Source organism: Parasteatoda tepidariorum, chromosome 6 (assembly GCF_982258835.1).
Source record: "Parasteatoda tepidariorum strain Cologne lab strain chromosome 6, Ptep-v5.0, whole genome shotgun sequence".
NCBI classification, from domain to species: Eukaryota; Metazoa; Arthropoda; class Arachnida; order Araneae; family Theridiidae; genus Parasteatoda; species Parasteatoda tepidariorum.
In genome coordinates, this window is record NC_141760.1 from 45,472,278 (window position 1) to 45,499,072 (window position 26,795).

At 31.6% G+C, this 26,795-nt stretch overlaps 1 long non-coding RNA gene across 1 annotated transcript in view; it reads right to left on the reverse strand.

Moving 5' to 3' along the window:
- The window catches only part of LOC107456285 (uncharacterized), a 34,432-nt gene extending 10,931 nt beyond the window's left edge, over positions 1-23,501 (reverse strand). The window contains exons 1-2 of the long non-coding RNA XR_015434610.1: positions 23,474-23,501; positions 7,285-7,493 (exon numbers count right to left, since the gene is read on the reverse strand). This is a non-coding gene — a long non-coding RNA (uncharacterized LOC107456285). The remainder of the gene's footprint in view (positions 1-7,284; positions 7,494-23,473) is intronic.
- Positions 23,502-26,795: the final 3,294 nt, after the last annotated feature.

Genomic DNA, 26,795 nt, shown 5'->3' on the forward strand with positions numbered 1-26,795 from the left:
TAACATTGAAAAATGACAATGCAATAAAAACCTTACCATTTGAAATTCCATACGCTTTAAGGGATGACATTAAACATGAATTAGTGGAAGCCGGGATTATTCATAGGCATGTTAGCCATTGGGCTGCTCCACTAGTCTTAGTCAAAAAGAAAAACTCAGAAAATAGTCAGGGAAAACCTAAGTATCGTTTAGCTTTGGACTTAAGATTACTTAATGCAGTGGTAGAAAGCTCCACTTACCCTTTGCCTAAAATAAGCACTATAATTAATGAAATTTCTTCATATAAATTTTTCACAAAGTGTGATATTCGAGAAGCCTATAGGCAGGTTATGCTTCCTGAACACCTACAGGACATACTAACTTTCACTACTCCGTTTGGATCCTTCGCTAATAGACGACTCGTTTTTGGCCTCAAAACGGCAGCGAGTACTTTCCAGGCTTTAGTAGACCTAATTATTGAGGAATTAAATACTGAGGGTATTAAAGGTATCCACGCTTATCAAGACGATTTCCTAATCGGAGCAAATTCCTTTGAGGAAATGACTAATAGAATATCAGCGTTACTTAAAATTTTAACTAAATACAACTTAACTTTAGCTCCTAATAAATGTTCTTTCTTTAAAGATTCTGTTGAATATCTCGGTTTTGTAATTTCCCATAAGTGTATAACCCCTACTTCATCCAATATAGCCAAAATTACTTCATTTGCTACCCCTCGTAATGCCAAACAGGTTAAGAAGTTTATAGGTGTGTGCGGCTTTTATCGCCATTTAATTCCAAATTTCGCCCAATTAATTGCTGTGTTGACTAAAGTTGCTACAAAGCAATCTAAATTTAAATGGAATGACGAACAACAGCGGGCATTTGATGCATTACAGAATGCATTTTTTTCGAAACCTTTTGTTCAGTTACCAGATTTCAGTAAACCGTTTTTCCTAAATACTGATGCGAGCAAATTAGGCATTTCAGCAGTTTTGATGCAGGAGCATGAAGGATCTCTTCGCCCTGTCTCTTTTTTTAGTAAGGCTTTGTCCAAGTCTGAGAAAAACTATCCCGCCATCAAATTGGAGCTATATGCAATTTTTAAGGGTATTACAGCATTTAAATCTTACCTCTATAATAGAAATTTTACAATTCTGAGTGATAGTAAACCTCTAAAACATTATCGCAAGGTTACATCACCTGCTGATATTATCACACGTTGGTTGCTTGCTTTGAGTGAATATACCTTTGAGTTTATACATATACCTGGTCATGAGAATGTGTTAGCCGACTGGTTTAGTCGTTCTCCTGATCCAAATTTTTGTCAACCTGCTTTAAATAGTAATGATTCTGAACTAATTTTACCTTTCACTGATATAAATGAAGACCATGTAATTCATGCTTTAACTAATGACTCCCCTCTTGAAATTTCTTTAGACACATTTAAATCGGAACAATGTAAAGATCAAAGTATTCAGGAAATTATTTCTCTTTTAAACAATCCCACGTTAATTAATCAATCTAAGACTGAACATTTCTTTTTAAATGATGGTATATTAATGTATGCCACTGAGGTTTTTTCTCATAAACACAGAATTGTAGTTCCAAATTCATTAAAATCTAAAGTGTTAAATATTTGTCATGTTTCCCATTCTGGTATTCAAAAGACGTATGAGCTTGTGTCTAAAAGATATTTTTGGAAAAATTGTTACAGTGATACCTGTAATTATGTTAAGTCTTGTGAATTATGTATTAAACATAAACAGTCTGCGAGCAAGCCTGCTCCTTTAAAATCAATGTGGCTACCTCAGAGGCCTGGACAATTTGTCTCAATGGACATTGTAGGACCCATTAAAAATTGTGGATATATTTTAACTTTCATAGATCATTTCTCTAGACATTTAATTTTAAACCAACTAGTCAATTTAACCACTGAGACTGTTTCTAAACATTTAATGAATTATATTACTCATTATGGTAGAATGTTATACCTATTAACAGATCTAGGCACTCAGTTTAAAGCTGAGGTTTTTGAATTAATCAATAAAAAGTTAGGCATAAAATTAGCCCATAGCAGTGCTGCTCATCCTCAAAGTAATGGAATGAGTGAACGCATTAATCAAGCTATTAAGTCTTCTGTTTTAACTTTACATGAGAAAGGTGTGTCATTTGCAACCAGCTTATTAATTCACCAAAATATATACAATGGTTCAATTCACTCTTCAACCAAATTCACCCCTAACTTACTTCATTTTGGTCGTAATTTGGCCTTAATTTTTGATTGTTTTGAAACTAGTGTTGAACCAATACATTTGGATAAATCTCACTATTTATTGGAGACCTTGAATGAACTCAATATTGCATATGAAAATGCTTACAATAATTCTGAACGAGCACAAGTCAAACAAAATTCGAGACAAGGTGCGAAAGCAAAATTAAGATCACTAAATATTGGTGATATTGTCTATTTAAAGCATACTAATGTGTTTAAACCTAAATTTGATGGTCCGTTTACTATTTTGTCAAAATTTAATGATGTGGATTATGTAATCCAACTTTTGGACAATACAAAGGCACCTAAACTAACTGTTCATATAGACCGTTTACGTCTATGTCCTCATAGGAGGCAAAATTTGCTTTTTCATCCCTCTTTGGATACCTCCCCTAGTGTAATTGATAGTGATATCACCCTCCCTAAGGCTTGTCCTTACAATTTAAGAAGTAAATAATTTTTTTTCTAATAAATTTTGTTTGAATGTAACATTGTTATGTGTGATGGGTGTTATTTGGGTATCGGTGTATATGATGCTGGCCGTCATATCCGCGGAACATCGGGATCCTGTAGTACTTGTCAGGCAATACCAGTGATTTTTTTGGTTAATTTTTTGATATACAGTTCTTGTAACTAATTTTGTCAATGGTTCTAAATTTTTTTAATTATTGAATGAGGTATTCAAATAGTGATATGGTTTCTTATGGTGGATGATGAGCAGTGCCCTCCTTCTTGCGACTCTACAAACTTATAAGTATGGGTTCGTGTTTGTGGTTGTTCATGTCTAACTGATTGCAATTTTTTTTTAACAAATATTTCATGGTAATATTTGTATTTTTTTAAAATTACTTAAACACATAATTGTAATTAATTAATGACGTCTGATTTTCGAATGCCAATTTTTTTGTTTTTCGACCCTGTAGTTCTGTACAGTATTTTTTTTTTCCTTTTCTAGTATGTCATAAGTCACTATTATTACATACAAAAATTTTTTTGGATTTTTGCAGAGTGTGAATTCTCTTTGCATTAGTAATGTATACAAGTACACCTCATTGTACATCTCAAGGTGTCACAACGGTTGTTATGATTTTTTTATTGTTTTGTGTTATATTGTTTTATACAAATTGTTGATGCTGAGTTTGTTAATTGTATATTGTTCAGCAATTTTTGTTAGGTAATGCTTTTTGTAAGCAATGTGTCAAGGCCTTGTTTTTTTGTTTTGTTTTTAGCAGTTTTTTTTGGTCAAAGTTCTGTGAGTCAATTTGTTGTTTTTTTAAGTGTTAAAATTCCTTGCTGTTTTTGTTAAGTTTAATGTTTTGCCTAGGCTTTTCCTGTTACAACTAGTAAGTTTAATTGCAATTTTTTTAACTTCCTTCAAGTCTTAAATTAATAATTTTTGTGCACTTATTGCTCTCACTAATGACTTTGATTTGTTTCAGGTATACATTTTGATGTGTACTAAATGTTTTGTCGTTTTAACTCGGATTACTACTTATCAATCTTGTTTGATTGGTTTCAATTTTTTTCTCAAAATTCACTTAATGGATTGATGTACAAAATGTTGTACAAAGTTTTTTTCGTTTAAGCTCGGAGTATTGTCAGTCTACAATGGTAGCCTGATTTTTTTTCGTTTGTTTGCAATTTTTCAATTTTTTTTCATAATAATTTCCAGCAAACAAATCAATTTTTTTTCAATTCCTTCTTACAAGGAATAATTTGAGTTAATGTCCTTTACCTCAAAAATTGCTTTTCCACTATTACTAAGTGAGATTTTCTTTTTTGAATAATCAATTATCCATTTTACCTCCTTAATGTTATTTTCTTTGGAGAAGATTTTCTCAGTCTACTTCAGGTAGCCTGAATTTTTTAGACGGGTGTTATTGCACTTATAGGCATTCACATGCATCAAGGCATATATTGTTTAAGTTTAATTTATAGTACATGTGTTGACGATTCTGTGTCAAAGTGTTTGTTTTCATTTAGCAAACAATTAAGATTGTTTTGTGTTTTTTTCGTCCATTTATCAAACAATTAACATTGTTTTGCCTTTTCACTAATCAAGATGCAGCCATGTAAAGCTGCTTATATGTATGTGTTATTATGTGTTACTAGTTCTTTGTATGTCTTATGTTTGAGGCACAGCTTTTCTCATTTCAGACTCTTACTATCAAAAGTTTTGATATAGATTGTTATGTAAACATCTGACTATTTGTAAGTGGAGTAGTGGTGAACTGGAGTTGCAGGCTGTTAGAACTTAATTTCATTTATAAATTTTTTTGGATTAATATCTCTTTTTTTTGGCAAAAACAAAAAAAAAATTTTTTTCAAAAATTTTTTCTGCAGTGGGGGGTATAATGTGACATTAGGTCACAGCCTAATTTATAAATATCCTGTTTTTTTAATCAATAATACTAATTCTTTTGACTTAATTTATAATTTTGTAATACATTTTTTTATTTCATCATCTTTCTTTAGCCCCTTAAGCGGTAGCGCAATTTGGACATTCTCCCCCTAAAATTCCTTACCAGCTCCTTGAAGAGCCCCTTTATTTCGAGAACATTCCACCCTTTTTTTCTGAGAATTTCGCACTGGTTGTCGGCATCTTTCATCTCCGCGTGTATGTTGTGTTTCTCAACCGTAACTGTTAACGTATAATCAATTTTTCGTCTCAACTCGTAATTTTTAGATAATTTAACTTTAACTTGCACAACATGCACTACAACTTCAACTTTAAGTTTTTGTATCTTATAAAAAGGAAGAGCGCGAAAGACGAGAAGCTTTTCGATAATTTGATGGTCAAAGAATTTGCTGCCCTCCGCTTAACGGAGTTTTGATATTTTTGCTCCCACCTCCCTAAGGTGGAGAAGCTTTTTTGGAAGAATGGCTTCCTTGCGACATCTTTATTTGTTGTATTGTTTTCTGTAACTAACTCATCTACCGCCATGCTGTCCAGCTGCTGTCCTTTTCATTGTCTCGGATTAATGCCTACTAAAGAATTTTCCTGATAAATTTCCAGCTTTTAAGATGATCCGCTGACCAACTACCGCCAGTGATGGAAATCCTTCACAGTCATTTTCTAACTCCTGTTCCAGTTATCACTAGTTACCACAATTTTAGGATGTGCCATTGATGATTCCTTACATGATGTGCCTCAACATGATGATTTGTTTAACATGTTTTTCTCCAATAAAACAACAATGATGTTTTTTCAAAAAAAGAACTGGACTAATTCTTTTTCACTAGCCAAGGATTTTTCTGTTTGTTTCATCCTAAACTAAGGTAGCTTCTATGGATAAGAAGGTATGTTTTTTTGAATATACTTGTTATCTTCTGGAACTTGTTTTTTGAAGAAGAAAAATTACTATTCCTCATGGGTCATAAATGTTTTGCGTCACCACTTCAAAAATGTACTAACTATATGTTTCACCCGGCCATTAATTTTTTAGTTTTTTTCTTTCTAAATTGTTATCATTTTTGCAACTTTTCATTTTTTATTCTATACCCAACCGTAACAGGGCAACTTGATTAGTGAAAAAAAAAATTATTGATCAAAATAACTGATTTTTTAAAAGCATAAATCTTCATTCAACCAGAACTAATTCTATTTTTTCTTCTTTTTTAATACTAGAGAGTAATTTTTTGGATAGTCCCACTGTAATAGAGGACAGTCCATCCTAAATAAATATTATTCTTTTTAGGGAAATGTGTTGTATTTTTATGTTCAGAGCCACAAACGGTTATTTATAATCATTTGATAAACAAAAATAAAATTGAATCTAAATTTTAATTTAGTACTCCTAAATATAGTTGGAAATCGTTTTAAAATTTTCGGGCAAAGGATATATTTTCTAGCCTGCTGTAATGACATTTTTTGCAATTGAGCTTTGTATGGCTTAGAAGAATAGACTACGTATGATGGCCGGTGTCTCTTAACAGTTTCGTTTTTTTTTTTTTTTGCGAACATTTTTGCTTCGAAGAAAATGTATCCAGATACTGTTGCTACGAGAAGAAAAAGAGGCGAAAACTGAATCACTCATCTCGTAACCTGACTTTTGTATTTATTTCTTTGAGCCATTGAGAAGTAACATACTACTTTTATTTTATGAACAATTAATTATTTTTAAAACATGGAATATAGGGTTTGTTACAACCGGACAATTTTGCCCTGTTATCGAAGTTTCTGTAGACTAATATGTCGGTAAATAATACCGTGATTGTGGTGTAAAAATTTCCGTATATATTTCCTCTTTTTGTCTATAAGCGGATTGTGTGTTAGGCACGGTTCCAAGTAGATCTCCGAAGTCAAGCATCACTGGCTACGGTCAGTGAGTTGGTGGGGGAACATTTTGGTTTGCCTGCGAAGGGACGAGGCTGAGCGGTATCGGTCTTGTTGAATTGTTCTACTGTAAAGTACTCGGCTTCGCTCGCAGTTCGTCAGGCTAACAGATCAGGCCACCTTCCCCTTTGCAGAGGATCAAAATTACTACTAGTACTACTTACTATTCACTAAAACTACTAATTACTTAAGGTTTTTTTTTCTTATTTACTTTGTCTCTCAGTGGATTGTTCGTAAAAGACACGGCTTCCAGTAGAACACCGAAGTCAAGCATCACTGACTGCTGTCAGTAAGCAGGTGGGTGACCACTTTGATCAGCCTGCATAGGGATCGAGGGTAAGCAGTATCGGTTCTCGCTAAACTGTTCTACAGTAAAGTGGCTCGACTTCGTGATCAAGTCGTCGGGCTACAAAGGCAGAGGAGCCATCCCCTCTACAGATGATCAAAATTGCGATGGCATGTCTTCGGATCATCCACAGGGATGTTTCCCAGACCGCCATCAATAGCCCATTGTGCAGCTCTATGCGACGTAAATAAAATACCTACCTATCTTATTTACTTTAGGTTCAAACAATATTTAGTAACACAACTGAGTCATGTATATTCTTAAGTTGCTTCAAATAGCTACTTATAAAATTTTCAATATTTAAAATAAGTTAAAATTAATGAATAATGCTAAAATTTGAATACTTACGGAATAGGAATATACACTGGATGAACGTGGTGATGATGTGATGTGTGTCCGTGACCACGGAGTAAGCTTGCAACCAAACCTGCTGCCAGAAGTATTCCCAGGCCACCGCCGCCTCCACCATGATGAGCATCAACGCACATTAATTGTAAAATTAAGTAGAACGCCACGCAAATTAGTATAGTCTGTTGAATTAACATCTTTTTCAGCCTCTGAAACAGTAAATAAATCTGCCTTTCAGTATTTGAGTCTTAAGTATTTATCTAGGAATCGAAAAGCGAAGGAAGGAAATAATGAAATAAAATAAATAAATAAAATAAATAAATAAATAAAAAACGTACTACAACTAGATTAAAAAGAATTTAAAAAAATTTCAGACTTTAAACGAAGACATATTTCTCTTTCAGTTTCTGAAACGTTAGTAACTCAGTACGCATCTACCTTTCGCTAAACGCATCTACCTTTCAGTTTGTGAGTCTCAAACATTCATCTGGAAATTGACGTGTGAATTAAATCGATAAAAATGAAATAAAATTTAAAAAAATTATCGTTTTACAAGTAGACTAAAAAGAAAAGAAAATTATTTTCGGACCTAAAACGAAAGATTTATCATCCCGTACTAACATTGTCATATTGATGTATCTGTGTACGCCTGTGTATTAATAATAATATTTTTCTTTCCAATAGTTTTTGATAAACTGAATTACGTACAGCATAAATATTTTAACTTTGGCATAAAATAATTAAAAAACTAATGGCTCCTTCACTATAAGTTAGATCTCAAATGGTTTTGAAACATTTCTCAAAAAGTGTGCAAAATTGCGTAGTGTTTTATGTAATAGTTTTTGAGTTAAGAGAGTGTACGCTCGGTGAAAAGTTTCTGAAAAGTCTTCAGTGACGGCTGTAACTAGTTTTTACTATAGCCAGATTATTTTCTTAATTTTAGTTTTGCGTGATCGTTAGTTTCTTTACAATGAAAAGCGGTCAAAATTTCAATTGGCGATAAAATGGCCTTAAATTTTACCCAGAAAGCATGTAACCTTACGACAACGTTGTGCCAGAATTTTCTTTTCACTGTCACGAAAAGGTTTGCAGTAAAAACCTTTTTCCAATAAAGCAAAAATATTGCAATTTCCAACCTTTTATCCTAAAAGGAAAACTAAATGATTTTTAAAGCTTTTTAAAACAATATTGTTTCTTAGGTTAAAAAATTAAGCAAATGGCAACCCTTATTTTTTTCATTTTTGTTTGTTGTCATGATAAGGTCAGCAGAAATGTAAAGCTGAAACCTTTTTTCCAAGGAAACGAAATAAGGCAAATATTAACCTTTCCAGCGAAAATATTAATAAATAATTAGAAAATATTTTGCAAAAAACCTCATTTAAGGGAAAGCAAATAAACGAGCATAAGACCATGTTTTTGGATTGTTTTCTAAGGTCTGCGAAAGTACATTGCGAAAACCTTCTTTTAAAGTTTTCTCGTAGTCACGGTTTAGATTTAAAAAGTATGGAAAACATTTCTGCTGAATCTGAATCATATCTAGTCAACGGCTTTACCCCGTCTTCCTGTAACAACGAGAAATACTTTAGCAGTTTTCGAGTTTTGCCTTTTTAAGAAAATGTGGACACAACAAATACAAGTTATCGTTAATTTTTCGAAACTTTTCATTCGAATAATCTCATTGAAAAATGAATAAAGTTTTTAAAAAATTTCAATTTAATCTTCAATATTTTTTTTAGAAATTGCAATTTTTTTTTCAAATTTGACTTTAGGGGTCCCATACGCAGCGGCCCCTTTAAAATGTATGGCCTTTTCTCGTTCATTTTACCTTACTGCAGACCTAATAATTATTCTAATTATGGTATAGCAATAAAATATCCGCTCCAAGAGAATTTTACTTAAAATATTCGATACAAAAAATTCGCCCAACAGTCCCTTGTGAACTGGAGGGTCATCGAGATTAAGACCACGTTTTGTGACTAACGGCGTGATGGTGACAATAAAATCAGCATTGCGCATCTTCCGCTTTTATTTCCCTGACAAGCTGGTACCCGCTCTAAAGCTGGGTAGATTCAAAGCCTAGACCCATAACTTTTTTTCATCATATCTTTGGAGTGAATTTAAAAACTTTTTGTACACAAAACTCGCTGTATAGTGCGCAAAACAAGAAACAGACCACCCTGAATAAATTTTGATCTAATGATCGGATCTTCATGTTTTATGACTCTATCTTAGCGGTTCGAAGGGATGACCTCAAATATGCTAATTAATTACTGCAGACGTTATTTTAACTTACGAAATCAGACGCAAAAATTTACTTTCTCTGAATAAATATACCTTTCTTCAGACGTATTTAGATTTTTAACCCCAAATATATAGGGAGTAGCCGCAATCTGAGGAATATGGTCCACATAGTTTGATCAGGAGAGCGATCCAAAGTTTGAATCCCTTAATTTTAATTTTACTTTTTGCGTATTTCGCCATATATCGAGATCTTTTCAAACAAATTGAAAAATTTTTGAACATAATTTTAAAATTCGTTTATCTGAAGATAATTGCATGTAAAAATAATTTTTGTAGACATTTATTATTTTTTATAAAGTTATTAAATAATAGCTGGAAAAGTTTTGAATTGTAAGGCATACAACTTTCTATTAAATTTTAATGTATGTAATTTTGCATGGCAAAATACAAAATTGAGTTAAATCGGTCGAATTGTTCCTGCCTGTGTATTTAAAATTCGATTTCTCAGAAACTATTCAACCGATTTTGCTCAAATTTTGAATTTTGTCATGTAAAATTACCTATTTTAAAGTGATGTAAAAAAAATACATACCTCACAGTTTAAATTTTTTCCGACTATTACTTAATAAAATAATAAATAATAATAAAAATATTTACTAAAATATACTTTTTCCATAACATAATAGATAAACGAATTTCATAATTGTGTGCAAATACTTTTCAATTTGCTTAAAAAGTTCTTGAAATATGGTGAAATGCGCAAAAAATAAAATTAGCATTATGGGGATCAACCGTTGGACCGCTCTTCTGGCCAAACTATTTAGACCATATATTTCCCTGATTGCGGCTACCCTCTAGATTTTGGGGGTCAGAAATCCAAATCCGTTGGGGGAAAAATTGTTTATTTAGAGAAAGTAGGATTTTGTGCCTGATTTCGTAACTTAAAATATCGTTTGCACTAGGTAATTAGCATTTTTGAAGTTATCCCCTCGAAATATTTAGATTGAGTCCTAGAACGTGAAGATCTGATCATTCGATCAAAAGTTATTCAGGGTGGTCCGTTTAATTTTTGCACACTGTATAGAATTTCAATAATATCAATTGCAGTTTTTTGATGAATGTCATTAGGTTGAATTTTTCAACGCTATTTCACTTGGTAGAGTTGAATATATATGAAATGCATTAGTGGATGTATCTGTATGTTTATATATCTTATTTTTTATTCATATAGTGTTTTTATTGTTATAACTTGAATTACAATTTAACCTTGAAACTAAAAAGTCATAAATGCTAATTATTTTATTTTTGAAGAATAAAATTTATTTATTTATAAAATTATTATCTTAGATTATACAAATAATTTTTAAATAAATTTGTCAAACTAACAATCAAACAATTTTCACTACTGTAAAATGTTTTCTCTAAAAAGTTTATGAGTTAGTAGGTACGTAAATTGCTGATAATTTGCATCAGTTTTTTAAGAGTGAAAAATTTTCTTATGTACATTTTCAACAAAACAGTGTTGAAAATAAAAAATTTGTATAAAAAAAAATGTAAAAGTGATATAAAGAAAAACACGTTTTTCCTAAGGGGGGGGGGGTGAGGCTAAAAGTCTGTTTAATTAAATTTTACTCAAGTCGTTTAAAAAATCTGAAGATATTCTTTTAAATCTCTACTCTTTCTTTTAACGTTTTATTTGTATTAGCTAACAACTATACATCTAAAATACATTAAGTTAAAATGGAAAAGCAATAAATAAAATTAAAAAAAAAGTTCTTTGAAGAACTAGAAAAACTTCTATTAGCCTTACTGTACTGAAACTGTGAGGCAATGCTTAATGTTCAAACTTCAAAATTCTCATTCGATTAAAAATAATAAAACTGAAAGGAAAGAAAAAAAAAACAATCTCACTAAATTTCACTTAAGAAAATTCTTGAAAACCTGATCCCCTTCCCTCCCATAATGCTGTCTTAAAAACTGCTGCTTACGTCATGCGCAACATAGCACTAATATTACTGCTGGTGATCATTTGCACTCTTGTAATTAGCTTCCTTGATTAAGTTGAAATTGGAGTTTCTGTTTTATTGATATTCTGCTATATTGTTTCCAGTTAAGGATATTTACTTTTCTTTGTAACAAGAAAAAAGTAGGTACACCGTTTGATTGCATTTCATTTTCATTATTAAGTATTTAATTTACGTATTGTTATTTATTTTTTTTTAAAAATCTCAATTAATATTAACATTTAATCTAAAACTTAAATTTATGATTGGAACGACACAACCTAAGGGACATTGAATGGTAATTATAATGTCTTCTTAATTTCAATAAGTTTTAAGTAAACACTGCAGCTATAATTTAAATTTAATTAACAATATTTTAATTTATTATTGTTATTACTGTTTTACATTATTATTATTTTTTTGGATGTACGAACTGCCTATAGATTCAAGTAAATAGTTCCACATTGTAAAAAAAAAAATAATAAAAAAAAGAAGTACACTTTGCATAACTTTTGATAAACGAGATTAATACTAACTGAAATTAATAAGCTCGCATTAATATAAAAAGATAGCTCAGCAAATAAAAATTATATTTCCCAAATTGGAGTTCCAAATTTCCAAAATTTTATGACGCTCCAGACTACTTATCAGGATTTTAAAATTTAAACTGTGTAATACTATAGTTTGAATCTGAGTTTTGCCAAACGTAGCATTTATAATGTTTTCTTAACTCACTTTCTAGTTTATTTAAGGCTAGAAGATTGTAATTTAAATTTCGTTAACTTTCCAATTAGCTTAAGCACATTAATTTCTAGACAGGATAATATAGATATTCATGTAGCCTGTGTTCATGTATAATGTGTTTTATTCGTTTTCTAACCACTATAAGTAGAATTTATTGCTTATAGGAATAATCTTCTATCGAAAATTTGACTTTTTTTTTGATTTTGGCTTCTTTTTTTTTTTCTTCTTTTTTTTTCTTCTTCTTTTTTTTTCTTTCTTTTTTTTTTTACTTTTGTAGCTGGAATGCTCAATTTAAAATGGGAACTCTGTGCTATATGTCAATACATATCTTAATTTCTTTCTGTCCACTATAAGCACAATTATTACCATATTATTGGCTGATAGGAAGTTATCATAAATCGAAATTTTAACCCCTTCCCGACTAGCTAGTGCGCGAATTCAGACTAAACGTCTTATCGGGATGCATGCACACTGTACCTTAAATTAATTACGGTTTTAAAATGGTCATTAAGATATACTAACAATTCAGAAATTTTTCGACCATTATTAATTAAAATAAAAAAAAAATATTAAAAAAATTTTGACAGAATTATTTTTGGATAAATGAATTTTATAATTTTGCGTAAAAAGTTTAGATTTATTTGAACGTGAAATATGCAAAGAATTAAATTGGCACTAAAGATTGACCCAAACTTTCGATTCCTCTCCTTCCTATACTATTGGAACCATAGTTTTCATATTGTGATTACAACAATATAATTTAAAAGCAAGAATTGAAATCCTACGAAAAGGAGGCATGTTTTTTCAACGAAACACACTTTATTTTTTGTCTGATTTCGTAACTTAAAATATCGTCATACTAATTATTTAGCATAATTAAGATCACCGCCTTAAACCATTAAGATTGTGTTCCAGTAAGTGCAGATCCGATCTTTATAGAAAAAAGTCATTCTGGGTAATCTTATTTTGTGCGCGCTGTACATACGTTACGTTGCGTGCATATACGTACGTATGTGCGTAAGTACGATGCGTGCAGCAAACGTACTTACAATATTATTATAGCGCATACATACGTACGTATGTACGTGCATTAAACATGTGTACATATATATGAATGTTTGGATCTCTTAATGTTAACAAAGTTTCTTAAGTATTTCGCTATATTTGAAGAACTTTTTTAAGCGAATCATAAGTTTTGGCACACTATTATAAGATTTGTTTATCCAAAGATAATCTATGCAAAAAATAACTTTAAATAAATATTATTTCTTATTTTATTTACTGATTGTCGAAAACACGTGGCATTGCAAAATATCGAATTTTTTCCTCATCATTTTTAAAGTAATTTTAAAGGCAAAATAAGAAATTCGAATGAAATCGGGCTAATAGTTTCTAGGTAGTCCAATTCTAAAAAGAGTTATTTATGTAAAATTCGATTTCTGAAGAACACTTCGATTAATTTAATTTAAATTTAAAATTTTCGATTTTTCTTAAAAAGTTATACAAGGCGAAATTCGCAAAAAGAAATTTTAACATTAAGTGATTCAAACTTTCTGCCGTTCTCCTTCATAAACTCTTGATACCATATTTTGCAGATGGCAGGTACCTCCCCTATTTTAAGGGTCTAGGCACTGAATCCCTCATAAAGTTAGACCTTCAAACCAATAAGATCGAGTCGTAGTAGATTAAAATACGATCAATTGATCAAACTTTTTCAGGGTTTTCCTTTTTTTGAGCCCTGTTTATACATAAGTGCATAACATCGTTATTACATAGAGCATGAATACATGCGTACATGTATTGAACATATATAAATTGTGTACATACGTACAAAACATACGTACGTACAAATATACCCACATTTACATAGATACATACATATATATATATATATATATATATATATATATATATATATATATATATATATATATATATATATATATATATATATATATATATATATATATATATATATATATATATATATATATATATATATATATATATATATATATATATATTATAGATGCAGACATTCATATAATGTATGTGTGTATCTATGTGAATTAACGTACATAAGAATATGCACACTTATATGTTCTACTTAAGGTATCTATACGTATATACGATACGCAAAAATAAATGGACCATTCTAAATAACTTTTTATCTAATGATCGTATCTCCACATTCAAGGACTCGATCTTAAAGGTTCGAGAATATGACATATATGCTAATTAATTAGTGCACATGATATTTTAAGTTACGAAATCAGACACAAAAACGTACTTCATACTCTGAAGAAACATACCTTTTGTTTGGTGTTTATTGGGTTTTTGACTCTCAAATTATAAGGGTGGCCGTAATCTGGGAAAAAATAGTCCCAATAGTTATGGTCAGAAGAGCGGAAGTTTGTACCCCTTAATGTTATTATTACTTTTTACGTATGAGACTATATCATGAGAGCTTCTTAAGTGAATAGAAAATTTTTTGCACTCAATTAGAAAATTCGCTTGTCCAAAGCTAATTCCATGCAAAATATAAGTTTTAGTCAAAATAACTATTTTTTGTTACTTTATTCAATGACAGTCTGAAAAATTTTGAATTGTAAGTTAAACAATTTTAAATGGCAAAAGGCAAGATTTGGACGAAATGAATAACTCCTAAAAATGCGACTTTTTCAAAATTTGATTTTTCAGGAACTATTGGATCGATTTCACTCAAATTTTGTATTTTGGCATTTAAAATTTCCTTCTTTAAAATGATATAAAAAATTATATACTTCACCATTCAAAATTTTTTCGGCTATTATAAAATTAAATAAAACAAGCAAATATTTACTAAAAGTTATATTTTGCAAAGAATTATCGATGGGCAAACGAATTTTATATTTGTATGCAAAATTATTTTAACTCATTTAAAAAATTCTCAAGACATGGTGAAATATGCAAAAAGTAATATTAACATTAGGGGGTCTAAGCTTTGGACTCAGACCACACTATTGGGACGATTTATCTCGGATTGCGAATACCCGTTGGACGGCTCTTTTGACCAAACTATTATTGGGACCATATTTCCCAGATTGCGGCTACCCCCTTTATTTTGTGGGTCAGAAATGTGCATCCGTCGAAAAAAGGTACGTTTTTCAGAGAAAGTACGAATTATTTTTGTCTAATTTCATAACTTAAAATATCGTTTGCATTAATTAATTAACATATTTGAGATCCTAGGAACCCTTAAGATTGAGTCCTAGAACGTAAATAACCGATCATTAGATCATCTCGCAGTAGAGTGAACTTTAGGACACGTTTCCCACTAGAACACCGAAGTCAAGTATCACTGGCTACGGTCAGTGTGTGGATGGGTGATCACTTTGTTCAACCGGCAAAGGTGTGCGGTATCAATCATAATTAAACTTTTTAACCATTAAATTTTCGACTTCACGCTCAGGTCGTCACCGAAGCAAGCGATCCATCCCCTCTGCAGAGGATCAAAATTGTGTTGATATGTCTTCGGATCATCCTCAGGAATGTTTCCCAACTCTGCACCAATAGCTCATTGTTCACTATTAGTGTGACATAGACCAACAAAAACAACCGATCATTAGATGAAAAATTTTTAAGAGTGGTCTGCTTTTTGTTTCGTACAAATAATTTATTCTTTCTACGTGCATATGACACACAAAGTACTCACGTGTGCATGTACTATATGCATGTACTATCTAATAGCAATGTTATTCATGCAATGATAAACTGCTGTTTGTAGAAAATGCAACACCATGAAGGAATCATCAGAATCAAATGAAATTCGCAGCAAATGTCAATTATAGGATATTATGCAAATTAATAAAGTTTCAGAGCCATCGCGCGTGCGTGGCGCGCGCAGCGCTCTCTGAATTGATGCTGAAAGCGTATAAATAAAGTGCTGTAGCGGGACGTTGAAAATAGTCTATGATTATTTGTTAGTGGCAAACGTTTAGTGAGACCTGAGTATGCCTCCACGACGGAAGAATAAGAAATTCAAGCAACTTACGGAGTTTGAACGAGGGAGGATAATCGGCCTTCGAGAAGGAGGATTTTCCTATCGCGCAATAGCAGCTCGTATGCAGCGGAACAGTTCCACAGTGATGCGAGTTTGGAAGCAGTGGACCGACGAGCACCGAACAACTCGAAAAACAGGCACTGGACGACAGAAGGTGACGTCAGAGCGCGATGATCGACACCTGCTCCGCATGGCGGTGAATGATCGCACAGCTTCCTCCAGGCAGCTGGCAGCACATTGGTCTACTGCTACAGGTGTACAATTGTCGGCTTCGTCAATTCGTCGTCGTCTGCTGCGCCGTGGATTGCGTGCAAGGGTGCCATTATACAGGATTCCCCTCACGGCGGATCATCGACGGCTGCGTCGGCAGTGGGCTCTTGAGCACAGAGACTGGCGAGCTGATTGGCACCAAGTTGTCTTTTCAGATGAATCACGCTTCAATTTGTGGACCCATGATGGCCGTGTTCGTGTTAGACGTTATGCCGGTCAACGCTGCCTTCCTGAGTGTATTATTGAACGACATAGTGGTCGAACACCCGGAGTTATGGTCTGGGGTGCGATTTCGTATCATGGACGATCCAATTTGATACGAATTGAGGGTAATCTCAATAGCAACAGATACGTCCGTGAAGTGCTACAGCCCGAAGTCGTTCCTTTCCTTCAAGGCATCCCTGGAGCTATCTTTCAGCAGGATAATGCACGCCCACATGTTGCGCGGACTGTTAGAGACTTCTGTTCAGCACAACGCATGCAACTTCTTCCTTGGCCTGCTTATTCGCCGGATATGTCGCCTATTGAGCACGTGTGGGATATGGTTGGTCGGCGTCTCACTCGTGATCCGCGTCCTGCAGTTTCCAAAGACGAACTTTGGTTGCGCATACAAGCGATATGGAAATCTCTTCCTCAAGCAGATATTCAACATCTGTTTGACTCCATGCCACGTCGTATAGCAGCACTTATTGCAGCGCGTGGTGGCTGCACCAAATACTGATTTCGGACGCTTAATTTGTTTCTTTTGTTTTGAAAATTTCATCATTTATTTGTATCAGTACAAGTCGTTTCTGCATTAAATTTCATTTGATTCTGATGATTCTTTCATGGTGTTGCATTTTCTACAAACAGCAGTTTATTTAAAGTAGCCACATATATATAATTATATACTGCGTACGCCCGTGTGTATGCACCTGTATGCATATAATGCATGCATGCATTCCTGTAAGTACAATATACTTTTGTGTCTATGTACGTGCATGCAATTCATGTGTATATGCATAAAATTTCATCTTATTTTTCAGAGAAAGGGGCATATCTGACGAGGAAGTAATTTATTTGAAGGAAGATTGCTTCGCTAATTCCTTCATGTTAAATATGTTACGTATTCACTGGTGGTTATTATACCTATATTATCATTTGTTTATGTATTGACGAAATAGTTGATTTAATTATGGTGTTTTGTGTCATTCACTAGTGGTTATTATACGGATAATATTTTTGTATATTAACAAAGTACCTAATTTAATTATGGCGTATCTAATTTGCACTACTAGTGCACTTGTCATTTATTAATTGTTATGATAATCATAATATTTATTTGTTGCTGTGTATTAAAAAAATATGTTTGGCATTTCTACATACATTAAACGATTTTTTAAAAAAAATATTTTGTTATCATTAAATTTCCTACATTTATCAGATCATACATATTAAGTAACAGATAAATAATCAGTTGCATTTTATTTATTTTGACAAAAGAAGACATTTCATGTAAATTTTCTCTGATATGCAAAAAACTGCATTAGCACTTTTGCACTCATCGAAACTTCTCACACCACATAAAATTCCGAATAAGAGAGAGAAAAAAAATACGCAGACCCTCTTTAAGTATTAGATGTTCTATTTATTTTGTTTTTTCTTTAATCAAATCGTTGAATGAAAAAATAAAATTCATATTAAACGATATTTTAATTTGCTAAGTTCTCATTGCATGTCAGACGGATAAAAAATGATTATTTTCCCCAAAATAATCGAGCAAAATTGATGAAAAGAAGAATTTTCCTCTGATTGAGAAGCTAAATATAAAAATATAAAACCTAATAATAATAATGAAGTAAAATATAAAACCTAGTAATAATAATGAAACGCGCCGTCATACAATCTTGGGAGTGATGACGTCACGATTAGAATGACGTTTTAGCTGACGTACACTAGCAATAGTATTAAATTGCATTGTCAATGAAAATCTCATGACAAGGTAGATTTTAGCTGAGCATACGAAACGCTGCGAACGGAAACCTTATAATTATGTAGATTTAAGATGATTTTCACCTTAGAACTAGCTTTATTCAAGGTTTTTTTTCTCGCTTGAAAACCCTAAGACAACCTCGTTTTAAGGTTGTTATGTGGAAGGTTGTTTCCCAAGGTTTTGTATTAGGGTAATGTGCGTAGAATAGAGCAGATTGTCGCAGACCTCGTTTTAAGGTTAGAAGGTTTACACGAAAACCGTGTGAAAAACCCTTTTTAGGTTTACATGAAAAGGTTTTTGTTGGGTGAAAAAAACCTTATTTTGCTATCTGGGTTACTAACAAGTATTCAGGAAACAATTGTAACTTGTATTGTTATCAGGCAGATTTCCAGTTGAAAATTGAACATTTTAACTAGTCGGAAAAGTGTCATAATTTGGAAAGATGATCAAGATTTTTACAGATATAAAATGAAAATAAATTCAAATTAGAATGGCCAAGAAACTTATTGAAACTTGTATTGTTATTCAGCACAGAACTGTAGCTAAAAGGTAAGCACTATTTGGGCATTAATCGAAATTTTGTTTGACGATAAATTCCTTCTGGCAATACTAAGCTATATTATAAATTTTGCTTGCAATGGTCATGAAGTGCTTAAAATTTTTATTGTCACCCTGAACTTAGTTCCAGTTAAAATTATAGCAATCCAACAAATCAGAAATATTTTGTAATATTAATTGACTATAAATTCCCTCTGGTGATAATATGGTGATAAATTCTGTTTGGAGAGGAAAGGAAACTATTGTAACCCCCCTTTGCCCACCCCTCGCTACGCCACTGACTAGGCACGTGCCTAGGGCCTACGAAAGTCAGGGGCCTACAAAAAACTTGGTAGAAAAAAATTTGTTGACAAAAATAATTTAGCTTTAAAAACAACAAGTGTATTTTGCACAAAATTATGAAGATACAAATAAAAATATAATATTTTTCGGTAATAAATTATTTTGCAGAATCTTATGATCTAATATATTACTTTTTTGCGATTTTTGGATTCAACGAAATCTTGTATTATGCTGTCGAATTCCAAACTACGCAAAATGTCGTATTCAATAAACATAAGTGCGAGCGATGCCAAACGATCTTGATTCATTGTTGAACGCAAATAATTTTTTATCAATTTTAATCTGGAGAAAGATTTTTCTCTTTCTGCATTTGATCCAAGAATCGACAAATATATTCTTAATGCAATGTGAACATTAGGAAAAGTATTCACAAGTTTATCTTTAATTTGAGCCTTCAACATTTCTTGTGCAGATTTATGTTCATACAAATTTGAAAATAGTAAAAATTCATCTACAAAGTTTTCCTCTAAATCGGATGAGTAAATTTTCACCAAATTTTGCGCTTTTAGTTTAATCTCATATTCTGACAAATTTTTGTGAACAAGAAAACCGAAATTATCGTACAAATCACTGTAAGCTTTACGCCTTTTAGTCATTTCTGAAATTAATACATCTAAAATGGCGTAATACGTTCCTGACAAAAACATTTGTCTTGGATTCGAGTTTGAAATTACTTCTTGTTCTTCTGTTTCGTCGAAAAATCTCTTTCGTTTTCGTGTTCTCTTTATTTTATATTCAGTATTCGGCAAAAGAACTTGTGCTTTCGATTCTAATTCGTCGAACGATTTTTCGGTGTGCATGTTTTGAAAATGTTGCAATAAACTATCGTACAATTTGACTACTGTGCACAATTCTATCCCTGATTCCTGGAGAGCTAAAGTGATCATATTAACTTGTTTTAATGCATGCTCCCAAATTACGGTCATAAACGCAGTTTCAAAATTACTTAATTGAACAATCAATTTTCTTCCCTCATGTTTAGCATCTTCCTTTTCAATATCACTTTTGCAAAAATCTGTTAATATATCACAAATTTTTTTAAGTGTTTACATAGTTATCGATCGAACTAATCATGATGGTATTATCGATATCAACTGCAATATCGGCAGTATGTCGGTATTGCAGATAAAGTTCGATAAACAAATTTGTAAATTAAAATCCATATTAATAAAATTGTAAAAAAAAATATGCAAGAAAATTTTAGCATATATTTTGAAAAGAAGGGAGGAGTGGGGGAAGGAGGGGAGGGCCCAAAAACGGCTATGCCTAGGGCCTACGAAAGGTATAATCCGGCTCTGGGTTGACCTCAAATATGCTAATTAATAATCAGACATAAAGCATACTTTCTCTGAATAAACATGCCTTTTTTTGACGGATTTGGATTTCTGATCTCCAAAATATAAGGGGTAGCAACAATATGGGGAATATGGTCCCAATAGTTTGGTCAGGAAAGCTGTCCAAGGCTTGCACCACTTGATGCTAATTTTACTTAATGCGTATTTCACTACATCACGAAAATTTTTATAGCGAATTGAAAAATTTTTGCACGAAATTATGTAATTCGTTTATCATAAGGTAACTCCCACACGAACAATACTTTTCAGTAAATATTTCTTATTTCTTATAATTTCATTTACTAATGATCGAAAAAATTTTGAATTGTACGGTATGCTATTTTTTAGCATCATTTTAAAGAAAATATTAACGTTGATTTTACTTGTTCTAACCTAACATTGGAAACCTAAGATAAATAATTCATAAGAATGTGTGATTCGTAAGAATGATGATTCATTAGAATGTTCTTATTGAGTTTCCGCTAATTAAGTTTATAGAAACACGCTTTAAAAATGTAAGTATCAATGTAAGAAACATGTGGTTTCGTATGCTTTTTAAAATACGAATTCGGAGTATTCAATCCCATACGAAATTATTAATGTTGATTTCACTTGTTATAACCTAACATAGGAAATGTTAGATAAATAATTCATATGAGCATGAGATAACAAATTTTTTTGATTGATTAGAGCTGCAAGCTAATCACTCATTGTATTATGAAATATTTATCAAATCAGGTGAAAAATTCTTTCTTCGGGATGTAGCACGCGAACTGATGATAAAGTAGATTCGCTGAGTCTTTGAATGTGTATATACACTAAATTTGGTGGGGATCGGTTCAGAATCGCGGATTTGTATAAGATACTCATACACATTTAAATACTCTAGTTTGTTTATATAGATCATAATTCTTCCAGAATGAAATGAGTTAATGAAATTTTTAATTAAATTAAATAATTGTTGATTAAAAGAGTTAATTAAGCTAATGAAAAGAGTAAAATACGTTAGTTAAAAGAGTTGATCAAATTTTTGAGTGTATTTGAACACGCATTTAAACTGTAACTGCCATTGAATATGAAATTAGACATTATTTTTTAATTTTTAGTTATTGTACTAGTATTTTTTAAAAATTAATCTCTTCTTGAAATTATTTTAGACAAGAAATTTGAAAATATAAGCTTTAGAATTTGAACATCATATTTTAGAGGATTTGCATATGCAGTGAAAGTTCATTGGTTATATTCAAATTTGTTATATGTTTTTAATGAGTATTAGGAGAAAAAATACTGTAAAACATAATCTTTACACAATAATAAACACAATTATAATGTTGGTTTAAAATTGCTTGATTAATAATTTTCTGTAATTGCTGTATTCTAACAAAATGCAGTGGTTGGTACTGGAGTGAGGAATTTAAAGGATTTAATTTATTATTATGTATATTTTTTATTTATTATTATTTTTATTTATTAAGTCACAATAACTCGGTTTACTTAAAAATATCATTTGAAGTGGATAAGAGATATTTTTTGCTTAGCGATGCATAAAAAATAATTAAAGAAGAAAAAAATATGTAATTTAAAGTGATCTGATGTTTATTTATCAAAATTAAAAGTTAATAAACAACTGCTAATTAATTTTTACTAATTTATCCGAAATAGAATTGGAATCAGTTCGAAACGATTCCATTTATGGGAAGATGTGTTACATAATATTAAGTTTAAACTGTAAACTGTATTCAAAAACTGTATTCAAAACAATATTTCACTTTTATTTTGAAAAATAAAAACGTTTTTAAGTAATAAAGTTACAAACATACCTGTTAAAAATTAATAATTTTCATATTGTTATAAAAATAAATCAGAGATAGATTTAAGTTAGTTTGACAGCCAGATAAGTTAGTAACAAAAGAAAATGGCTAAAAGTAAGATTAACATTGCATCGTTGGAACTTATTATTTTCGCAGCAAAAAATTAATCTTAATAATAGTTTCGGATGTTTAGAAGCCTGAATTTTTGTTTTTAATTAGAAAATTTAGTTACAAAACGTTTGTCTTTAAGCAAAATTTTCTATTCCTTCACAAAATGTTCTTTATTTTTCTCAGCTTCGAAATTTCCTATTCCTCAATTAAGTTTATATTGAATAAAATTTTTTAAGAATGTACTGTTACCGATTAAGCACTGAATTTCAGAATTAAATATACACTTTAGTTTTGTTGCATTGGAAAAAATTCGATTGCATTAAAAACTATAATTATTGTATTCCAGGAAAAGAATCTATACGTGAGGGTTTTGCTGAATTTAAAAAAATTCAAAACATTAAATGATAAGGGAAGCAATCTGTTAAAAAATTTACATAAATAGCAAGTGAATTTATGGTTATTCTTAAAAATGTATCAATAAAAATCTTTTATAACTGGTATTGATATTTATATTGCCTACATTTATTTACGGAAAATTGCGTAAATAGTTTTTGTATTTAAAAGTTTCTGTGAAAAAAAGGAACATGAGACCTTCCATCATATTTGCAAATCAAAATATGCCCATTTTATTTCATTTTTGAAATAATTTCTCACGTTATGAAATTGCAAATATTAAATGCGATATTTTTTTTTTCAATTTAATTCAATTTTTGTCGATTCAATTTAATTTTTAATTTAATATCTTAGGTTGTAGAACTTACCACGGTTAGGAAGCTGTTTACATGGATGGGTGGCAACCAAATGGTTAAAGATTAGCCACTGGCATTTATATATGAATCATTAATTTTTTCGCTCCAGTGAATTTCTATGTAGAAAAAGAAAGTTGTGACTTCCGGCGTTCATCGTTAGAGTCCTTTTGCAAAAAACATAATTACCACCTTTAACACCTAATTTGACATGATTTCATTAAAAAGTTAATTAAATAAAAATAATTAGAAAACAAAGAATGGCGCACTTTTATTCTAATGAATTAAAAGTGACTAACAAAAAATGGCAGAATGGCGTAAAATATAGAAGTAATTTTTTGATGCTGTATACTATGTTTGTAGCATTTATTATTTGACGTCTTTTAAATTTTTATGCTCAGGTACCATCTGGTTATTAAATATTGCTGTTAAAAAATTTATAGCACATAATGATTGATATCTTTTTACTTTTTATGCCCAGGGAGACATACCCTGAGTATTAAATATTGATGTTAAAAAATTTGTAGCACTTAATGATTGATGTCTTTTTACTGTTTATGCCCAGGGAGACATCCCCTGGGTATTAAATATTGATGTTAAAAAATTTGTAGCACTTAATGATTGATGTCTTTTTACTTTTTATGTCCAGGGAGACATCCCCTGGGCATTAAATATTGATGTTAAAAAATTTGTTGACTTCTTTTTACTTTTTATTTCCAGGGAGACATCCCCTGGGTATTAAATATTGATGTTAAAAAACTTGTAGCACTTAATGATTGACTTCTTTTTACTTTTTATGCCCAGGAAGACATCCCCTGGCTATTAAATATTGATGTTAAAAAATTTGTAGCACTTAATGATTGACGTCTTTTTACTTTTTATGCCCAGGGAGACATCCCCTGGGTATTAAATATTGATGTTAAAAAATTTGTAGCACTTAATGATTGACGTTTTTTTACTTTTTCGCCCAGGGAGACATCCCCTGGGTATTATATATTGATGTTAAAAAATTTGTAGCACTTAATGATTGATGTCTTTTTACTTTTTATGCCCAGATGAGACACCCCCTGGGTATTAAATATTGATGTTAAAAAATTTGTAGCATTTAATGTTTGACGTCTTTTATATTCTTACAGTTAGGAAGTTAGAATCTGGATATTAAGTATAGATAATTTTGGTTGAATTTTTATCTATTATAATAAAAGAAAGAGTTTGCTGCTCGTGTCTCTATTATAACTCCAGAACTATTTGTGGAGTTCTGAAATTTGGAAAGTAGGGAGGAATTTTAACCTCCATTTTTTTGCTATAGTCTTGAGTTCCTTCCGTTACCTTTTTGTAACTATCGCTTTTATCATATTTTAATGCATTTTCATACAAAATTTCACTTAATTTGGTTCACTATTCTTGAAATCTCTGCGAAAATGTGTTTGTTCCCTAGCTTTTGGACTTGCACGCTGTTAGATCATGTTACATTTGATTTCGTCGAAACTTATAAGCCCTTTACTTATTTTTGTAAGTCAGTCATGCTTTTGTCTCGATAACACTTTTTTTTTTATCTATATATGTAAAAATGGATGCCTGCCTGCCTGATGTCTATCTGTTCTTTATAGACCTCTAAATCTGACAGTGAGTTTTGGAGAAACGTAAAAATTCAACAAATATTATAATTGTCATTCATTATTATCGTATAAAATCGTTATTTCACTGACGCCAATGCTGCTTAGTTAATTTTGATAATAAGCACTGCTGGTATTAAGGTAATTAATTCAGTTTTAATAGGTACGAAATGTACTAATACAGTATCATGTTAGCATATTTGACACATATTAAAACTGTATCAATACTTGAAAGCTTTATAGATACTGTGGAAAGAGGTTTTTTTATGGCCCCTTTGAAGGAATAAGTACCGGAGAAAATCTGATTGAGATGAATTTTGACATCATCAGTTGGCATCAACAACTAATGCTAAGTAATATTCAATACAGTTGTCCTTTATTCTAGTGGGAGGAACTACTAAAAACGTGTTTTGCTTAATTTAATAACGTAGGGCCGGGATAGCCTGGTCGGTAGGCGCTGGGCCCATGTCCAAGAGTTCGTGGGTTCGATACCCACCGGCTGAAGACTCCCCGTGTTGTAAATGGTGACTGATGCACGTTAAATTTGTCGAGTCTCAAAGTCCTCCATGTTTCCATAACAAATCAATACCTCTGGGGGTAATGATCCATGAGTTTCCTTGTCTTCGGGATTGGTTCAAAATTACAAGATTACGGAGTTGAACATCAGTAATGGTAAACCCAAAATTGGGTCGACTGCTCAACGAGGGATATAGAATATAATAAAATATAACAACGTGAGCCGCGATGGCTCAGGGAATAGAGCTTTCGCCTTCCAATGAGGTGAACCGGGTTCGACTATCGGCAATAGCTGGTAGATACGAATTCCGCATCCGGCTTGCACCGACCACAGTGGTGACGTGAAATATCCTCAGTGGTAGACGGATCATGGGTTAGAGTCCCCTTGCCGTCAGACTGACCGGGGGAGGTTCTTGTGGTCATCCTGTCCATGTAACGCAAATGCGGGTTAGTTCCATCAAAAAGTCCTCCAGGAAGGCAAATTTCTTCCAATACTTGATCCAGGAGTTCCCTTGTTTTCTGGATTGGGTTCAAAATTACAAGGCTACGAAGTTGAACATTAGTAGTCGTAACTCCAAAAATTGGGTCGACTGTTCAACGACGGTTATAAAATAAAATAAAATATAATAACGTAAAGCAACCGAGACGGATAGAATATAATAAATAAAAAAATTTAATCGTTTTAGCTTTATTCACTGTGTTGATATATGAGCCGCTCAGAAGCCAATGCGGTTAAGTCCATTTTTTGATATTTTCTGATTTTTGGAAATTTTGATGAAATAAATAATAATCTTCTAAGTTATTAAAGGATTAACTCGTTGGTTAATTTTTTCTAGGTTAGACAGCCCTTTTTTTAATAGCTTCTGAATATATTGTACAATAATTTCAGAAGCCATTGTGAATAAGTCCACTTTTTATATGTATTTTTTTACATAAATTTCTTATCTTTTTCAGCTGCCAAAAGGTATAAGTCCTAAAATTTTCAAGATGCTGTCATTATTTCAATAAATACTTACGTTTTTATTTAGACATCCTGTACATATCTTGTTTTTTTGCAGAGTTTACACCTCGAAAAAAGACTTTATACACTTTTCTAATTAAATTATTAAACCAAGAATTTTAAAAACTAATGTATCAGAAAACATTAATTTTCTCAATTTCTGTGTTTTGGACTTAACCGCTTTGGCTTCTGAGCGACTCATATG